Below are 17,037 nucleotides of genomic sequence, written 5' to 3' on the forward strand. Positions count from 1 at the left end.
ACCGTTTTAGTGTAGCACTTGAGCAGTACGAAACCGTGTGAATGTTGCTGTTGACCATTTTCTGCTTGGAGATGCTCTTGAGCTTGAAACACGCACAACAAGACCGGTGTTAACTAGCGAATTGGTTTGCATATTGCCGTCGCCGCGTGTTTTTGACTGGCACTTGCATATCTAAAATAACGTCGGAAAGTAACTCGTTCGGCTTATGAGTCACATCAAGTATGTGTGTTAATTTTGACGAAACTAGCTCTGCAGGTTGTCATGCAATTCTGTTACCTCTCAGAAATGATTATGAAATAAAAGTGAACTACGTGACGAATGTGACGTTAGGAAAACATTAGGCAACATGGGGAGGTTCTGTATGGGACCAATCAACCCAAACGAGTACTGTGTGACGTGCTAACCGGCATATACTCACTGAGGCAGCGCGGCTAGCTCAGTCGGTAGAACATAAGGCTGTTAATCCCAGGGTCGTGGGTTCGAGCCCCACGTGGGGAGGAACGGAATTTTGTTCCTCTGCAGATGTAACTTACCGTTTTTCTGATTAACGTGATGTAATGGAAATAGCAACTTTAAACTTTGCCTACGTCTCCGTCAGTCGCTACGAAACTGTATTTGAAGGTGAAGGTGATTTTGTAGACATGTGTGAAAGACATGTTCTGAAATGCAAGTGGTGTTATTTGGAGAGCACTTCGTTTACGTGTCAGATATGTAGCCAAGCAGTAATGGGTCGCCATAGCTGCAAATATTAGACGGTAATATGAAGTGTTGTCAGCTGAAGTCTGATGATCCAGACGACCGTAAGGATGAAGTACGCAAAAGTACCGCTAGGCCGCGCCTCTTTAGCTCAGTGGCAGAGCACTGGTCTAGTAAACCAGGGGTCGTGAGTTTGATCCTCACAGGAGGCAGACGAATTTTGGATATCAGTTGCGCGTCGTGGCCTTATAGCAAACAGTATCTGGGATGACTAACAATTAGCGAGAGGCGTTTTATTAAGAATTACTCTCAGATGTGATTAAGGCGAATGGCGCAGATAAAGCATTTGCCAAAGCGGTAAAGCATAATGTGGGATGGGACAGTCTGAAATATATTTTATAGATGTATTTCTCACATATCTCAGAGCCTTCCGCGGTTGTCGTCGTCGTCGTCGTCGTCGTCGTCGCCACTTCTGCAGAAGTAGCAAATGGACATCGTAGCAAATGCGGCGAGGGACGCCCTGCCTTACATTTCCGAATGCACAAAGTGTGTGGTTTAGTTTCCCAGTCTATATTTGGTAGGTCTCGTAGCAGGTTGAATGTATCAAATGGGTGGGAAAGAGCAAGGGGCAGCGTCTGTGTAGAACGAAAACACAACTCCTCAGTGGTGTGAGCGTTTTGAGATGAGTCGTATATAAGTTCCACTTGTTTGTCAGTGACCGTGTGGCCTAATGGATAAGGCGTCGGACTTCGTATCCGAAGATTGCGTGTTTGATTCCTCTCTCGGTCGTGTTTTTCCAGATCTGAAAAAGAAACATACTGTTTTAGTGTAGCACTTGAGCAGTACGAAACTGTGTGAATGTTGCTGTTGACCATTTTCTGCTTGGAGATGCTCTTCAGCTTAAAACACGCACAACAAGACCGGTGTTAACTAGCGAATTGGTTTGCATATTGCCGTCGCCGCGTGTTTTTGACTGGCACTTGCACATCTAAAATAACGTCGGAAAGTAACTCGTTCGGCTTATGAGTCACATCAAGTATGTGTGTTAATTTTGACGAAACTAGCTCTGCAGGTTGTCATGCAATTCTGTTACCTCTCAGAAATGATTATGAAATAAAAGTGAACTACGTGACGAGTGTGACATTAGGAAAACATTAGGCAACATGGGGAGGTTCTGTATGGGACCAATCAACCCAAACGAGTACTGTGTGACGTGCTAACCGGCATATACTCACCGAGGCAGCGCGGCTAGCTCAGTCGGTAGAACATAAGGCTCTTAATCCCAGGGTCGTGGGTTCGAGCCCCACGTGGGGAGGAACGGAATTTTGTTCCTCTGCAGATGTAACTTACCGTTTTTCTGATTAACGTGATGTAATGGAAATAGCAACTTTAAACTTTGCCTACGTCTCCGTCAGTCGCTACGAAACAGTATTTGAAGGTGAAGGTGATTTTGTAGACATGTGTGAAAGACTTGTTCTGAAATGCAAGTGGTGTTATTTGGAGAGCACTTCGTTTACATGTCAGATGTGTAGCCAAGCAGTAATGGGTCGCCATAGCTGCAAATATTAGACGGTAATATGAAGTGTTGTCAGCTGAAGTCTGATGATCCAGACGACCGTAAGGATGAAGTACGCAAAAGTACCGCCAGGCCGCGCCTCTTTAAGTCAGTGGCAGAGCACTGGTCTAGTAAACCAGGGGTCGTGAGTTCGATCCTCACAGGAGGCAGACGAATTTTGGATATCAGTTGCGCGTCGTGGCCTTATAGCAAATAGTATCTGGGATGACTAACAATTAGCGAGAGGCGTTTTATTAAGAATTACTCTCAGATGTGATTAAGGCGAAAGGCGCAGATAAAGCATTTGCCAAAGCGGTACAGCATAAGGTGGGATGGGAAAGTCTGAAATATATTTTATAGATGTATTTCTCACATATCTCAGAGCCTTCCGTCGTCGTCGTCGTCGTCGTCGTCGTCGCCGCCACTTCTGCAGAAGTAGCAAATGGACATCGTAGCAAATGCGGCGAGGGACGCCCTCCCTTACATTTCCGAATGCACAAAGTGTGTGGTTTAGTTTCCCAGTCTATATTTGGTAGGTCTCGTAGCAGGTTGAATGTATCAAATGGGTGGGAAAGAGCAAGGGGCAGCGTCTGTGTAGAACGAAAACACAACTCCTCAGTGGTGTGAGCGTTTTGAGATGAGTCGTATATAAGTTCCACTTGTTTGTCAGTGACCGTGTGGCCTAATGGATAAGGCGTCGGACTTCGTATCCGAAGATTGCGTGTTTGATTCCTCTCTCGGTCGTGTTTTTCCAGATCTGAAAAAGAAACATACCGTTTTAGTGTAGCACTTGAGCAGTACGAAACCGTGTGAATGTTGCTGTTGACCATTTTCTGCTTGGAGATGCTCTTCAGCTTAAAACACGCACAACAAGACCGGTGTTAACTAGCGAATTGGTTTGCATATTGCCGTCGCCGCGTGTTTTTGACTGGCACTTGCACATCTAAAATAACGTCGGAAAGTAACTCGTTCGGCTTATGAGTCACATCAAGTATGTGTGTTAATTTTGACGAAACTAGCTCTGCAGGTTGTCATGCAATTCTGTTACCTCTCAGAAATGATTATGAAATAAAAGTGAACTACGTGACGAGTGTGACGTTAGGAAAACATTAGGCAACATGGGGAGGTTCTGTATGGGACCAATCAACCCAAACGAGTACTGTGTGACGTGCTAACCGGCATATACTCACCGAGGCAGCGCGGCTAGCTCAGTCGGTAGAACATAAGGCTCTTAATCCCAGGGTCGTGGGTTCGAGCCCCGCGTGGGGAGGAACGGAATTTTGTTCCTCTGCAGATGTAACTTACCGTTTTTCTGATTAACGTGATGTAATGGAAATAGCAACTTTAAACTTTGCCTACGTCTCCGTCAGTCGCTACGAAACTGTATTTGAAGGTGAAGGTGATTTTGTAGACATGTGTGAAAGACATTTTCTGAAATGCAAGTGGTGTTATTTGGAGAGCACTTCCTTTACGTGTCAGATGTGTTGGCAAGCAGTAATGGGTCGCCATAGCTGCAAATATTAGACGGTAATATGAAGTGTTGTCAGCTGAAGTCTGATGATCCAGACGACCGTAAGGATGAAGTACGCAAAAGTACCGCTAGGCCGCGCCTCTTTAGCTCAGTGGCAGAGCACTGGTCTAGTAAACCAGGGGTCGTGAGTTCGATCCTCACAGGAGGCAGACGAATTTTGGATATCAGTTGCGCGTCGTGGCCTTATAGCAAACAGTATCTGGGATGACTAACAATTAGCGAGAGGCGTTTTATTAAGAATTACTCTCAGATGTGATTAAGGCGAATGGCGCAGATAAAGCATTTGCCAAAGCGGTACAGCATAAGGTGGGATGGGACAGTCTGAAATATATTTTATAGATGTATTTCTCACATATCTCAGAGCCTTCCGTCGTCGTCGTCGTCGTCGTCGTCGTCGCCGCCACTTCTGCAGAAGTAGCAAATGGACATCGTAGCAAATGCGGCGAGGGACGCCCTGCCTTACATTTCCGAATGCACAAAGTGTGTGGTTTAGTTTCCCAGTCTATATTTGGTAGGTCTCGTAGCAGGTTGAATGTATCAAATGGGTGGGAAAGAGCAAGGGGCAGCGTCTGTGTAGAACGAAAACACAACTCCTCAGTGGTGTGAGCGTTTTGAGATGAGTCGTATATAAGTTCCACTTGTTTGTCAGTGACCGTGTGGCCTAATGGATAAGGCGTCGGACTTCGTATCCGAAGATTGCGTGTTTGATTCCTCTCTCGGTCGTGTTTTTCCAGATCTGAGAAAGAAACATACCGTTTTAGTGTAGCACTTGAGCAGTACGAAACCGTGTGAATGTTGCTGTTGACCATTTTCTGCTTGGAGATGCTCTTCAGCTTAAAACACGCACAACAAGACCGGTGTTAACTAGCGAATTGGTTTGCATATTGCCGTCGCCGCGTGTTTTTGACTGGCACTTGCACATCTAAAATAACGTCGGAAAGTAACTCGTTCGGCTTATGAGTCACATCAAGTATGTGTGTTAATTTTGACGAAACTAGCTCTGCAGGTTGTCATGCAATTCTGTTACCTCTCAGAAATGATTATGAAATAAAAGTGAACTACGTAACGAGTGTGACGTTAGGAAAACATTAGGCAACATGGGGAGGTTCTGTATGGGACCAATCAACCCAAACGAGTAGTGTGTGACTTGCTAACCGGCATATACTCACCGAGGCAGCGCGGCTAGCTCAGTCGGTAGAACGTAAGGCTCTTAATCCCAGGGTCGTGGGTTCGAGCCCCACGTGGGGAGGAACGGAATTTTGTTCCTCTGCAGATGTAACTTACCGTTTTTCTGATTAACGTGATGTAATGGAAATAGCAACTTTAAACTTTGCCTACGTCTCCGTCAGTCGCTACGAAACTGTATTTGAAGGTGAAGGTGATTTTGTAGACATGTGTGAAAGACATGTTCTGAAATGCAAGTGGTGTTATTTGGAGAGCACTTCCTTTACGTGTCAGATGTGTAGCCAAGCAGTAATGGGTCGCCATAGCTGCAAATATTAGACGGTAATATGAAGTGTTATCAGCTGAAGTCTGATGATCCAGACGACCGTAAGGATGAAGTACGCAAAAGTACCGCTAGGCCGCGCCTCTTTAGCTCAGTGGCAGTCTGCCTGCGGCAGCGGTGGTGAGCGGACCTCCAGGGCCAGCGCGCTGCGGCAGGAAGTGTTTACGTCAGGCGGTGAGTCGCGTGCTTACAGCGTCTGCTTATTAGTATTCGTTCCGTTCTGTAGGATCTGATATGGAATTATGAATCCGACTAACAGGAAAGATACCTTGAAGTTTACCTTTGATAGGAACTTTTCGAAACCAAATTCGTTTGAAGTTGAAGCATGGTTAGAGGAAACAGCTAAGATTACTTTTGATGACATTGTGGGGATAAATTTCTCTATCGTGACTAGTGTTGTTTATGTGAAATTAACGTCCTCTGAACTGTGTGATAGAATTGTAGAGTCCAGTGGAGGTGTACTGAAGTTTAAACATAGCGATGGTACCGTCAGTGACGTCAGCATTACGCATGCTGGACTGGGCATCCGGACGGCACGTATTTTCGAACTCCCGTTTGAAATAACAGCCGCGCAAATAAATTCTGCATTGACACCTTACGGGAGGGTCATTAACAATTTTGCGGAGCGTTGGTCCAAAGCCCACAAATTTCCGGTGCTTAACGGCGTCAGGCAGGTTAAGATCGATATACAGAAGCACATACCTTCATATATTTACGTAGGTGGACATCGCGGAATTGTCATATATGATGGGCAGCCAAAAACGTGTGCCGGCTGTGGTGCGCCCGGCCACGTGCGCTCTGAATGTATACAAAGACGGGTGACGCAGATACCTGTCGGTGAAGCCGCTAGCCCCCCTGTGACGACGGCACTGCCACTGACATACGCTGTCGCGGCTTCTGGTCTTCCGCCCGCGACCCCGCCTGTAGATGCCCCTCGTTTGAACGATGTTTTGGCCGATAACGTCAAAGAACCGAGTGCTGACGCGGCACCGCCGCTACCACACTCAGAGATGGAGGTAACGACGGATGACTCCCCAGTGGTTGATGCCACTGGTACTGAGGATGAAGCAGACGCTGTGTTCCCGGCGGATCAACCCCAGAGTCAACAGTCCACTTCGGATGTTGATGATACTGCGAACCCTAACAGGAAGCCTTCCAAAAAGAAGCGGAGACTTGCACATCAAGGAGCCAATCAGCTCGCCCCACAGCTCCGCGACAAAGCGAAACGAATAAGCAGCCAAATGTGTCAGAACACTTCTGAACCCTCTGAAGTTGGTCTCCCTGCGTCTGGTCGAATGGACATTGATCCTGTAGTGTCTCCCCCTGTGAATCCACGACGGGTGGAAGATAGTGATACCTCGAGTAGAGTCGTTTTGCCGGATACCCACGCTCAAGGAAACGCAGGATCGCTTTTGTCAGAGGCCACTCTCACTGGGAATTGGGCACGGGAAATGGAAGTATTGGATGCGAGCAATGATGCGGCTGTCATGCGGACCATTGAGACGGAATCTTCGGCACCCCCCACAGAGCAGCATACACCAACCGTACCGGGAACTACAGGAACTCCGACTGACGCGCTTGGCCTCAATTTCGTTAGCCATCCTTCTAAGACTGTTTAATTAATAGTATGTGCCTTCTCCCATGAACGAGCCCCAAGCCTATAAAATTGCCACGTTAAACATCAATAAGATACAGTCGTACTGGCGGCTCCGTAATTTACAAGATTTTGTATACGCAGCGGATATCGATATTCTGTTACTTCAAGAAGTCGCTGCGATTGAACTTGACCGAATAACTGGTTATACTACTCTCTCCAATTCCGGGAGCGGTGCGAATTTAGGGACGGCGATTCTGTTAAAAGAAGGGATTGTAGCGACCGACGTAGAAAAACTGCCTGATCATAGAGGGATCGCTGTCACTTTCCATCGGACACGCATAATCAATGTTTACGCCCCGTCCGGCAGTAGCAATAGGCGTGCTAGGGCTGAGTTCTTCACAAGCGCCATAGTCCCACTTTTTAGGGGAACCTACGATCGTATAATTTTTGCGGGTGACTTCAATTGTGTCTTAAGTCCAAAAGACCAGACGCCTAATTTTAACAAATCTGGAGAACTAGAACGTATCGTCCAAGAAATGAACCTCATTGACACATGGGAGCATACGCACGGAGCGGCACCTGGGTTCACTCATGTCACGAACCACTCTGCAAGCCGGCTAGACAGAATCTATGTATCGGCGTGTATGAAGACTCAAGTCCTCCAATCCGAAGTTTGGCCCACAATTTTTTCCGATCATGCCGCATATCTTTGTACTGTTAACATGGTCAAGCAAGGCACATTTCGCGGCAGAGGTTTCTGGAAACTTAACAATGCTCTCCTTAACGATGTTGACTGTCACCGTGTCTTTAACGAAACATGGGAGGCATGTGAACGACGGGTTGCACAGTATGCCTCCGTTACTGAATGGTGGATAACACATGCCAAACCAACTTTATCAAAAATGTTTAAACGCTACGCTCGGGACAAATCCTGGTGGCAACGGCAAACGTCTGAGTTTTATTTTACTTGTCTCAGGGAGCTTTACCAGTCCGATGTGACTGTACCTGAAAATTTTATGCAGATTAAAAAAATTAAGGCAAAATTATTAAAACTTCAGCGGCAGCAGGCAGAAGGCTTTCAAATAAGGTCCAGGCCCCAGAATGTGATAGACGACGAAATGACATCCATGTTTCACGTCATTCGTGAAAATAAGAGGGGGCGGCGGAGATTAATAACTCGTCTTCAGTTGAGTGAAGGCGTTGCGCTCACGCGGCAACAAGACATACGGAACGCACTTCACAATCACTTGGCAGGTCTCCTGACAACGACACATACCGACGATGGAACTCACGATGAATTACTCAATAACTTGCAAAGGACTTTGGGTGCTGCTGAAGTCGAAACTCTCATGCGAGAAATTGATGAAGACGAATTGGATTCTGCGCTATCACGAAGTCCGAAAAATAAATCGCCGGGACCCGACGGTCTCACTGCCGAATTTTATCTTACTTTCTGCGACAAATTAAAGCCCAAGTTGTTGAGTATGTTTAATGAAATTTTACGGCCAGATTTTAATGTTCCTCAGGCTCTCGTGGAAGGCATCGTGGTTTTAATCCCTAAACGCCCAATGTGCAGTTCTGTTGACGATTTTCGGCCGCTTACTTTACTGAACAGTGACTACAAAATTTTAGCACGTATTATTTCTAATAGATTGAAAATGTTGATGAATACTGTCATTGGTCAGTACCAGACCAGTGTAGGTGTCGGTAGGACGATCTTCCAAAATTTGTCTCAATACAGGGACGTTATAGCCATTGCAGATGCGTGTAAGATACGGTGTGCGCTAGTTTCCCTTGACTTTTCAAAGGCATTCGACAGAGTAAACCATCAGTTTCTCATCCGGACGATGCATGCCATGGGATTTCCACTACGTTTTATCAATCTTATACATGAGCTCCTTCGTAAAGGAGTAACTCGACTCATGGTGAATGGCCAGCTGAGCGCATCAATTAATATTACTAATTCAGTGCGACAGGGATGCCCTATGTCGATGGCCTTGTTTGCCATTGCCATTGAGCCTTTGCTTGTCACCTTGACACAGCGTCTACAAGGATTAACCATCCACGGCATTAAGATTGTTTGTACTGCATATGCGGATGACGTCGGATTTTTGGTCATGGACGAAGGTGAAGTCGAGGAAGCCCTTCAGATCGTCAAAAACTACGAACTTGTTGCGGGTGCGAAGTTGAATGCCAGGAAATCTGGCATTATGAACATAGGACGCGGCATCTCGCTGCACCATCACGGTCAGTTGCAACTAATTTCTAAAATGAAATGCCTTGGTATTGAGTACAGGAGCAACATACAGCACACAATTGCGGTGAACTATAGGAATCTCCTGGCAAGTATGCGTGCTTGCATGCAGACCCACTACCTAAGAAGCCTTGATGAACTGCAGAAAGTCACCTTCGCTAATGTCTACCTCACCTCAAAGATTAACTACGTTGCACAAGTACTGCCCATGCCACAGGAGACAGCGAAGCGTATGATGTCCGCTCTAGGCCATTTTGTCACACGTGGACACATTTTTAAAGTCAAGTACGATACGCTCACTCTCTCCACGACCGATGGAGGCTTAAATTTAACAGATGTTCGTTCCAAGTCACGAGCTTTGTACGTATGCACCACCTACAAACGGTGGAGGTCGTTACCGAACAGTCTAACGGCTCACTTGTTAACCGAAATAGCGCCGGCCTGCCTGCAGCCTCCTGTCTCTGTTCAACATATTCCGCCTGCGCTGACTCACTTTAAGAGCTTTTTCATTGAGTTCAGTTACGTACGGTCAACTCTCCCAGAAAATGAGCTTTCCGTGGTGAAGTTAGTTTATAATAAACTACTGGCAACCAAGAACAGGAACAACATCGAACACAAATACCCCAATCATCGCTGGCCAGTGATATGGAAAAACATACATAGCCGTGATTTACCAACGTCAGTGAAAGCCTCTTGGTACAGGGTCGTGAACCGTAAAATAAGTACCAATTCACGACTTCATGCTCTACATTTGGCTGACTCACCTTTGTGCCTAACGTGCAACTTGCCTGATACTGATGAACATCGTTTTCTGTGCACCACTGTCCAAGCAGTTTGGCCATGCATTCGCCGAAAACTGGCTACGATTATGAGGACTTCCCAGCTTTGTATTAAACCTGAAGATTTCCTGTATCCGGATTCAGTGCCGTACCCGAACACCAAACGGAACTCTGTCAATTGGTTGAAGGGTCATTATGTTAATTATTTACAGACGCAAGAACCCAAGAGTGAGGCGGCGTTCTGTCTTTACCTGGCATTACAGTTTCACATACTTTCACAGACGAGACATTACAGGAAACGATATGCGAATTTTTTAGAAGTCGTTCTTCGATGAAAGAAGTATTTTTTTCTTTCCTTCATTCTACATTGCTTTGTTTTTTCTCTTTTCTTCTTCAAATGTCACAGTGACGTATATTGAACAGTGTTACGACAAGGACTATTTTATTTTCTTCTGTTTTTCTAGCGGACCAGAGTTCCTTTTTCATTTTCTATTTAAAAAAAAAAAAAAAAAAAAAAAAAAGATATATTCTACTTTGTCACCATTGCGGGACTATGCAATAGGTTTAGAAGTATCTTTGGTTTGGAAATCGGAATAGTTCAGAAGAATAAGTACTTCAGAAATCATGGCAGATGAAGCCGACGCCGACGAAGGCGATTTATGGCGAGCGCAAGACGGGGCTGAAGGGGAGGAAGGAGGCCCTAAAATAAAAAAAAAAAAAAAAAAAAAAAAAAAAAGTGGCAGAGCACTGGTCTAGTAAACCAGGGGTCGTGAGTTCAATCCTCACAGGAGGCAGACGAATTTTGGATATCAGTTGCGCGTCGTGGCCTTATAGCAAACAGTATCTGGGATGACTAACAATTAGCGAGAGGCGTTTTATTAAGAATTACTCTCAGATGTGATTAAGGCGAATGGCGCAGATAAAGCATTTGCCAAAGCGGTACAGCATAAGGTGGGTTGGGACAGTCTGAAATATATTTTATAGATGTATTTCTCACATATCTCAGAGCCTTCCGCGGTTGTCGTCGTCGTCGTCGTCGTCGTCGCCGCCGCCGCCACTTCTGCAGAAGTAGCAAATGGACATCGTAGCAAATGCGGCGAGGGACGCCCTGCCTTACATTTCCGAATGCACAAAGTGTGTGGTTTAGTTTCCCAGTCTATATTTGGTAGGTCTCGTAGCAGGTTGAATGTATCAAATGGGTGGGAAAGAGCAAGGGGCAGCGTCTGTGTAGAACGAAAACACAACTCCTCAGTGGTGTGAGCGTTTTGAGATGAGTCGTATATAAGTTCCACTTGTTTGTCAGTGACCGTGTGGCCTAATGGATAAGGCGTCGGACTTCGTATCCGAAGATTGCGTGTTTGATTCCTCTCTCGGTCGTGTTTTTCCAGATCTGAAAAAGAAACATACCGTTTTAGTGTAGCACTTGAGCAGTACGAAACTGTGTGAATGTTGCTGTTGACCATTTTCTGCTTGGAGATGCTCTTCAGCTTAAAACACGCACAACAAGACCGGTGTTAACTAGCGAATTGGTTTGCATATTGCCGTCGCCGCGTGTTTTTGACTGGCACTTGCACATCTAAAATAACGTCGGAAAGTAACTCGTTCGGCTTATGAGTCACATCAAGTATGTGTGTTAATTTTGACGAAACTAGCTCTGCAGGATGTAATGCAATTCTGTTACCTCTCAGAAATGATTATGAAATAAAAGTGAACTACGTGACGAGTGTGACGTTAGGAAAACATTAGGCAACATGGGGAGGTTCTGTATGGGACCAATCAACCCAAACGAGTACTGTGTGACGTGCTAACCGGCATATACTCACCGAGGCAGCGCGGCTAGCTCAGTCGGTAGAACATAAGGCTGTTAATCCCAGGGTCGTGGGTTCGAGCCCCGCGTGGGGAGGAACGGAATTTTGTTCCTCTGCAGATGTAACTTACCGTTTTTCTGATTAACGTGATGTAATGGAAATAGCAACTTTAAACTTTGCCTACGTCTCCGTCAGTCGCTACGAAACTGTATTTGAAGGTGAAGGTGATTTTGTAGACATGTGTGAAAGACATGTTCTGAAATGCAAGTGGTGTTATTTGGAGAGCACTTCGTTTACGTGTCAGATGTGTAGGCAAGCAGTAATGGGTCGCCATAGCTGCAAATATTAGACGGTAATATGAAGTGTTGTCAGCTGAAGTCTGATGATCCAGACGACCGTAAGGATGAAGTACGCAAAAGTGCCGCCTGGCCGCGCCTCTTTAGCTCAGTGGCAGAGCACTGGTCTAGTAAACCAGGGGTCGTGAGTTCGATCCTCACAGGAGGCAGACGAATTTTGGATATCAGTTGCGCGTCGTGGCCTTATAGCAAACAGTATCTGGGATGACTAACAATTAGCGAGAGGCGTTTTATTAAGAATTACTCTCAGATGTGATTAAGGCGAATGGCGCAGATAAAGCATTTGCCAAAGCGGTACAGCATAAGGTGGGATGGGACAGTCTGAAATATATTTTATAGATGTATTTCTCACATATCTCAGAGCCTTCCGTCGTCGTCGTCGTCGTCGTCGTCGTCGTCGTCGTCGCCGCCGCCGCCACTTCTGCAGAAGTAGCAAATGGACATCGTAGCAAATGCGGCGAGGGACGCCCTGCCTTACATTTCCGAATGCACAAAGTGTGTGGTTTAGTTTCCCAGTCTATATTTGGTAGGTCTCGTAGCAGGTTGAATGTATCAAATGGGTGGGAAAGAGCAAGGGGCAGCGTCTGTGTAGAACGAAAACACAACTCCTCAGTGGTGTGAGCGTTTTGAGATGAGTCGTATATAAATTCCACTTGTTTGTCAGTGACCGTGTGGCCTAATGGATAAGGCGTCGGACTTCGTATCCGAAGATTGCGTGTTTGATTCCTCTCTCGGTCGTGTTTTTCCAGATCTGAAAAAGAAACATACCGTTTTAGTGTAGCACTTGAGCAGTACGGAACCGTGTGAATGTTGCTGTTGACCATTTTCTGCTTGGAGATGCTCTTCAGCTTAAAACACGCACAACAAGACCGGTGTTAACTAGCGAATTGGTTTGCATATTGCCGTCGCCGCGTGTTTTTGACTGGCACTTGCACATCTAAAATAACGTCGGAAAGTAACTCGTTCGGCTTATGAGTCACATCAAGTATGTGTGTTAATTTTGACGAAACTAGCTCTGCAGGTTGTCATGCAATTCTGTTACCTCTCAGAAATGATTATGAAATAAAAGTGAACTACGTGACGAGTGTGACGTTAGGAAAACATTAGGCAACATGGGGAGGTTCTGTATGGGACCAATCAACCCAAACGAGTACTGTGTGACGTGCTAACCGGCATATACTCACCGAGGCAGCGCGGCTAGCTCAGTCGGTAGAACATAAGGCTGTTAATCCCAGGGTCGTGGGTTCGAGCCCCACGTGGGGAGGAACGGAATTTTGTTCCTCTGCAGATGTAACTTACCGTTTTTCTGATTAACGTGATGTAATGGAAATAGCAACTTTAAACTTTGCCTACGTCTCCGTCAGTCGCTACGAAACTGTATTTGAAGGTGAAGGTGATTTTGTAGACATGTGTGAAAGACATGTTCTGAAATGCAAGTGGTGTTATTTGGAGAGCACTTCGTTTACGTGTCAGATGTGTAGGCAAGCAGTAATGGGTCGCCATAGCTGCAAATATTAGACGGTAATATGAAGTGTTGTCAGCTGAAGTCTGATGATCCAGACGACCGTAAGGATGAAGTACGCAAAAGTGCCGCCTGGCCGCGCCTCTTTAGCTCAGTGGCAGAGCACTGGTCTAGTAAACCAGGGGTCGTGAGTTCGATCCTCACAGGAGGCAGACGAATTTTGGATATCAGTTGCGCGTCGTGGCCTTATAGCAAACAGTATCTGGGATGACTAACAATTAGCGAGAGGCGTTTTATTAAGAATTACTCTCAGATGTGATTAAGGCGAATGGCGCAGATAAAGCATTTGCCAAAGCGGTACAGCATAAGGTGGGATGGGACAGTCTGAAATATATTTTATAGATGTATTTCTCACATATCTCAGAGCCTTCCGTCGTCGTCGTCGTCGTCGTCGTCGTCGTCGTCGTCGCCGCCGCCGCCACTTCTGCAGAAGTAGCAAATGGACATCGTAGCAAATGCGGCGAGGGACGCCCTGCCTTACATTTCCGAATGCACAAAGTGTGTGGTTTAGTTTCCCAGTCTATATTTGGTAGGTCTCGTAGCAGGTTGAATGTATCAAATGGGTGGGAAAGAGCAAGGGGCAGCGTCTGTGTAGAACGAAAACACAACTCCTCAGTGGTGTGAGCGTTTTGAGATGAGTCGTATATAAGTTCCACTTGTTTGTCAGTGACCGTGTGGCCTAATGGATAAGGCGTCGGACTTCGTATCCGAAGATTGCGTGTTTGATTCCTCTCTCGGTCGTGTTTTTCCAGATCTGAAAAAGAAACATACCGTTTTAGAGTAGCACTTGAGCAGTACGAAACTGTGTGAATGTTGCTGTTGACCATTTTCTGCTTGGAGATGCTCTTCAGCTTAAAACACGCACAACAAGACCGGTGTTAACTAGCGAATTGGTTTGCATATTGCCGTCGCCGCGTGTTTTTGACTGGCACTTGCACATCTAAAATAACGTCGGAAAGTAACTCGTTCGGCTTATGAGTCACATCAAGTATGTGTGTTAATTTTGACGAAACTAGCTCTGCAGGATGTAATGCAATTCTGTTACCTCTCAGAAATGATTATGAAATAAAAGTGAACTACGTGACGAGTGTGACGTTAGGAAAACATTAGGCAACATGGGGAGGTTCTGTATGGGACCAATCAACCCAAACGAGTACTGTGTGACGTGCTAACCGGCATATACTCACCGAGGCAGCGCGGCTAGCTCAGTCGGTAGAACATAAGGCTGTTAATCCCAGGGTCGTGGGTTCGAGCCCCGCGTGGGGAGGAACGGAATTTTGTTCCTCTGCAGATGTAACTTACCGTTTTTCTGATTAACGTGATGTAATGGAAATAGCAACTTTAAACTTTGCCTACGTCTCCGTCAGTCGCTACGAAACTGTATTTGAAGGTGAAGGTGATTTTGTAGACATGTGTGAAAGACATGTTCTGAAATGCAAGTGGTGTTATTTGGAGAGCACTTCGTTTACGTGTCAGATGTGTAGCCAAGCAGTAATGGGTCGCCATAGCTGCAAATATTAGACGGTAATATGAAGTGTTGTCAGCTGAAGTCTGATGATCCAGACGACCGTAAGGATGAAGTACGCAAAAGTGCCGCCTGGCCGCGCCTCTTTAGCTCAGTGGCAGAGCACTGGTCTAGTAAACCAGGGGTCGTGAGTTCGATCCTCACAGGAGGCAGACGAATTTTGGATATCAGTTGCGCGTCGTGGCCTTATAGCAAACAGTATCTGGGATGACTAACAATTAGCGAGAGGCGTTTTATTAAGAATTACTCTCAGATGTGATTAAGGCGAATGGCGCAGATAAAGCATTTGCCAAAGCGGTACAGCATAAGGTGGGATGGGACAGTCTGAAATATATTTTATAGATGTATTTCTCACATATCTCAGAGCCTTCCGTCGTCGTCGTCGTCGTCGTCGTCGTCGTCGTCGTCGTCGTCGCCGCCGCCGCCACTTCTGCAGAAGTAGCAAATGGACATCGTAGCAAATGCGGCGAGGGACGCCCTGCCTTACATTTCCGAATGCACAAAGTGTGTGGTTTAGTTTCCCAGTCTATATTTGGTAGGTCTCGTAGCAGGTTGAATGTATCAAATGGGTGGGAAAGAGCAAGGGGCAGCGTCTGTGTAGAACGAAAACACAACTCCTCAGTGGTGTGAGCGTTTTGAGATGAGTCGTATATAAGTTCCACTTGTTTGTCAGTGACCGTGTGGCCTAATGGATAAGGCGTCGGACTTCGTATCCGAAGATTGCGTGTTTGATTCCTCTCTCGGTCGTGTTTTTCCAGATCTGAAAAAGAAACATACCGTTTTAGTGTAGCACTTGAGCAGTACGAAACTGTGTGAATGTTGCTGTTGACCATTTTCTGCTTGGAGATGCTCTTCAGCTTAAAACACGCACAACAAGACCGGTGTTAACTAGCGAATTGGTTTGCATATTGCCGTCGCCGCGTGTTTTTGACTGGCACTTGCACATCTAAAATAACGTCGGAAAGTAACTCGTTCGGCTTATGAGTCACATCAAGTATGTGTGTTAATTTTGACGAAACTAGCTCTGCAGGTTGTCATGCAATTCTGTTACCTCTCAGAAATGATTATGAAATAAAAGTGAACTACGTGACGAGTGTGACGTTAGGAAAACATTAGGCAACATGGGGAGGTTCTGTATGAGACCAATCAACCCAAACGAGTACTGTGTGACGTGCTAACCGGCATATACTCACCGAGGCAGCGCGGCTAGCTCAGTCGGTAGAACATAAGGCTCTTAATCCCAGGGTCGTGGGTTCGAGCCCCGTGTGGGGAGGAACGGAATTTTGTTCCTCTGCAGATGTAACTTACCGTTTTTCTGATTAACGTGATGTAATGGAAATAGCAACTTTAAACTTTGCCTACGTCTCCGTCAGTCGCTACGAAACTGTATTTGAAGGTGAAGGTGATTTTGTAGACATGTGTGAAAGACATGTTCTGAAATGCAAGTGGTGTTATTTGGAGAGCACTTCCTTTACGTGTCAGATGTGTTGGCAAGCAGTAATGGGTCGCCATAGCTGCAAATATTAGACGGTAAAATGAAGTGTTGTCAGCTGAAGTCTGATGATCCAGACGACCGTAAGGATGAAGTACGCAAAAGTACCGCTAGGCCGTGCCTCTTTAGCTCAGTGGCAGAGCGCTGGTCTAGTAAACCAGGGGTCGTGAGTTCGATCCTCACAGGAGGCAGACGAATTTTGGATATCAGTTGCGCGTCGTGGCCTTATAGCAAACAGTATCTGGGATGACTAACAATTAGCGAGAGGCGTTTTATTAAGAATTACTCTCAGATGTGATTAAGGCGAATGGCGCAGATAAAGCATTTGCCAAAGCGGTACAGCATAAGGTGGGATGGGACAGTCTGAAAAATATTTTATAGATGTATTTCTCACATATCTCAGAGCCTTCCGTCG

General features: G+C 45.9%; 7 non-coding genes across 7 annotated transcripts; all 7 read left to right on the forward strand.

Moving 5' to 3' along the window:
- The first annotated feature begins 836 nt into the window (after nt 1-836).
- Nucleotides 837-908, forward strand: Trnat-agu (transfer RNA threonine (anticodon AGU)). The gene has a single exon. It is a non-coding gene; the product is annotated as a tRNA-Thr (tRNA).
- Nucleotides 909-2,349: 1,441 nt separating this feature from the next.
- Trnat-agu (transfer RNA threonine (anticodon AGU)) lies at nt 2,350-2,421 on the forward strand. Its single transcript has one exon. It is a non-coding gene; the product is annotated as a tRNA-Thr (tRNA).
- A 1,438-nt stretch (nt 2,422-3,859) lies between these two features.
- Trnat-agu (transfer RNA threonine (anticodon AGU)) lies at nt 3,860-3,931 on the forward strand. The gene has a single exon. It is a non-coding gene; the product is annotated as a tRNA-Thr (tRNA).
- Nucleotides 3,932-12,160: 8,229 nt separating this feature from the next.
- Nucleotides 12,161-12,232, forward strand: Trnat-agu (transfer RNA threonine (anticodon AGU)). Its single transcript has one exon. It is a non-coding gene; the product is annotated as a tRNA-Thr (tRNA).
- Nucleotides 12,233-13,685: 1,453 nt separating this feature from the next.
- On the forward strand, nt 13,686-13,757 carry Trnat-agu (transfer RNA threonine (anticodon AGU)). The gene has a single exon. It is a non-coding gene; the product is annotated as a tRNA-Thr (tRNA).
- Nucleotides 13,758-15,210: 1,453 nt separating this feature from the next.
- On the forward strand, nt 15,211-15,282 carry Trnat-agu (transfer RNA threonine (anticodon AGU)). Its single transcript has one exon. It is a non-coding gene; the product is annotated as a tRNA-Thr (tRNA).
- A 1,459-nt stretch (nt 15,283-16,741) lies between these two features.
- Nucleotides 16,742-16,813, forward strand: Trnat-agu (transfer RNA threonine (anticodon AGU)). The gene has a single exon. It is a non-coding gene; the product is annotated as a tRNA-Thr (tRNA).
- Nucleotides 16,814-17,037: the final 224 nt, after the last annotated feature.

Source organism: Schistocerca gregaria, chromosome 4, assembly GCF_023897955.1.
Source record: "Schistocerca gregaria isolate iqSchGreg1 chromosome 4, iqSchGreg1.2, whole genome shotgun sequence".
NCBI lineage: Eukaryota > Metazoa > Arthropoda > Insecta > Orthoptera > Acrididae > Schistocerca > Schistocerca gregaria.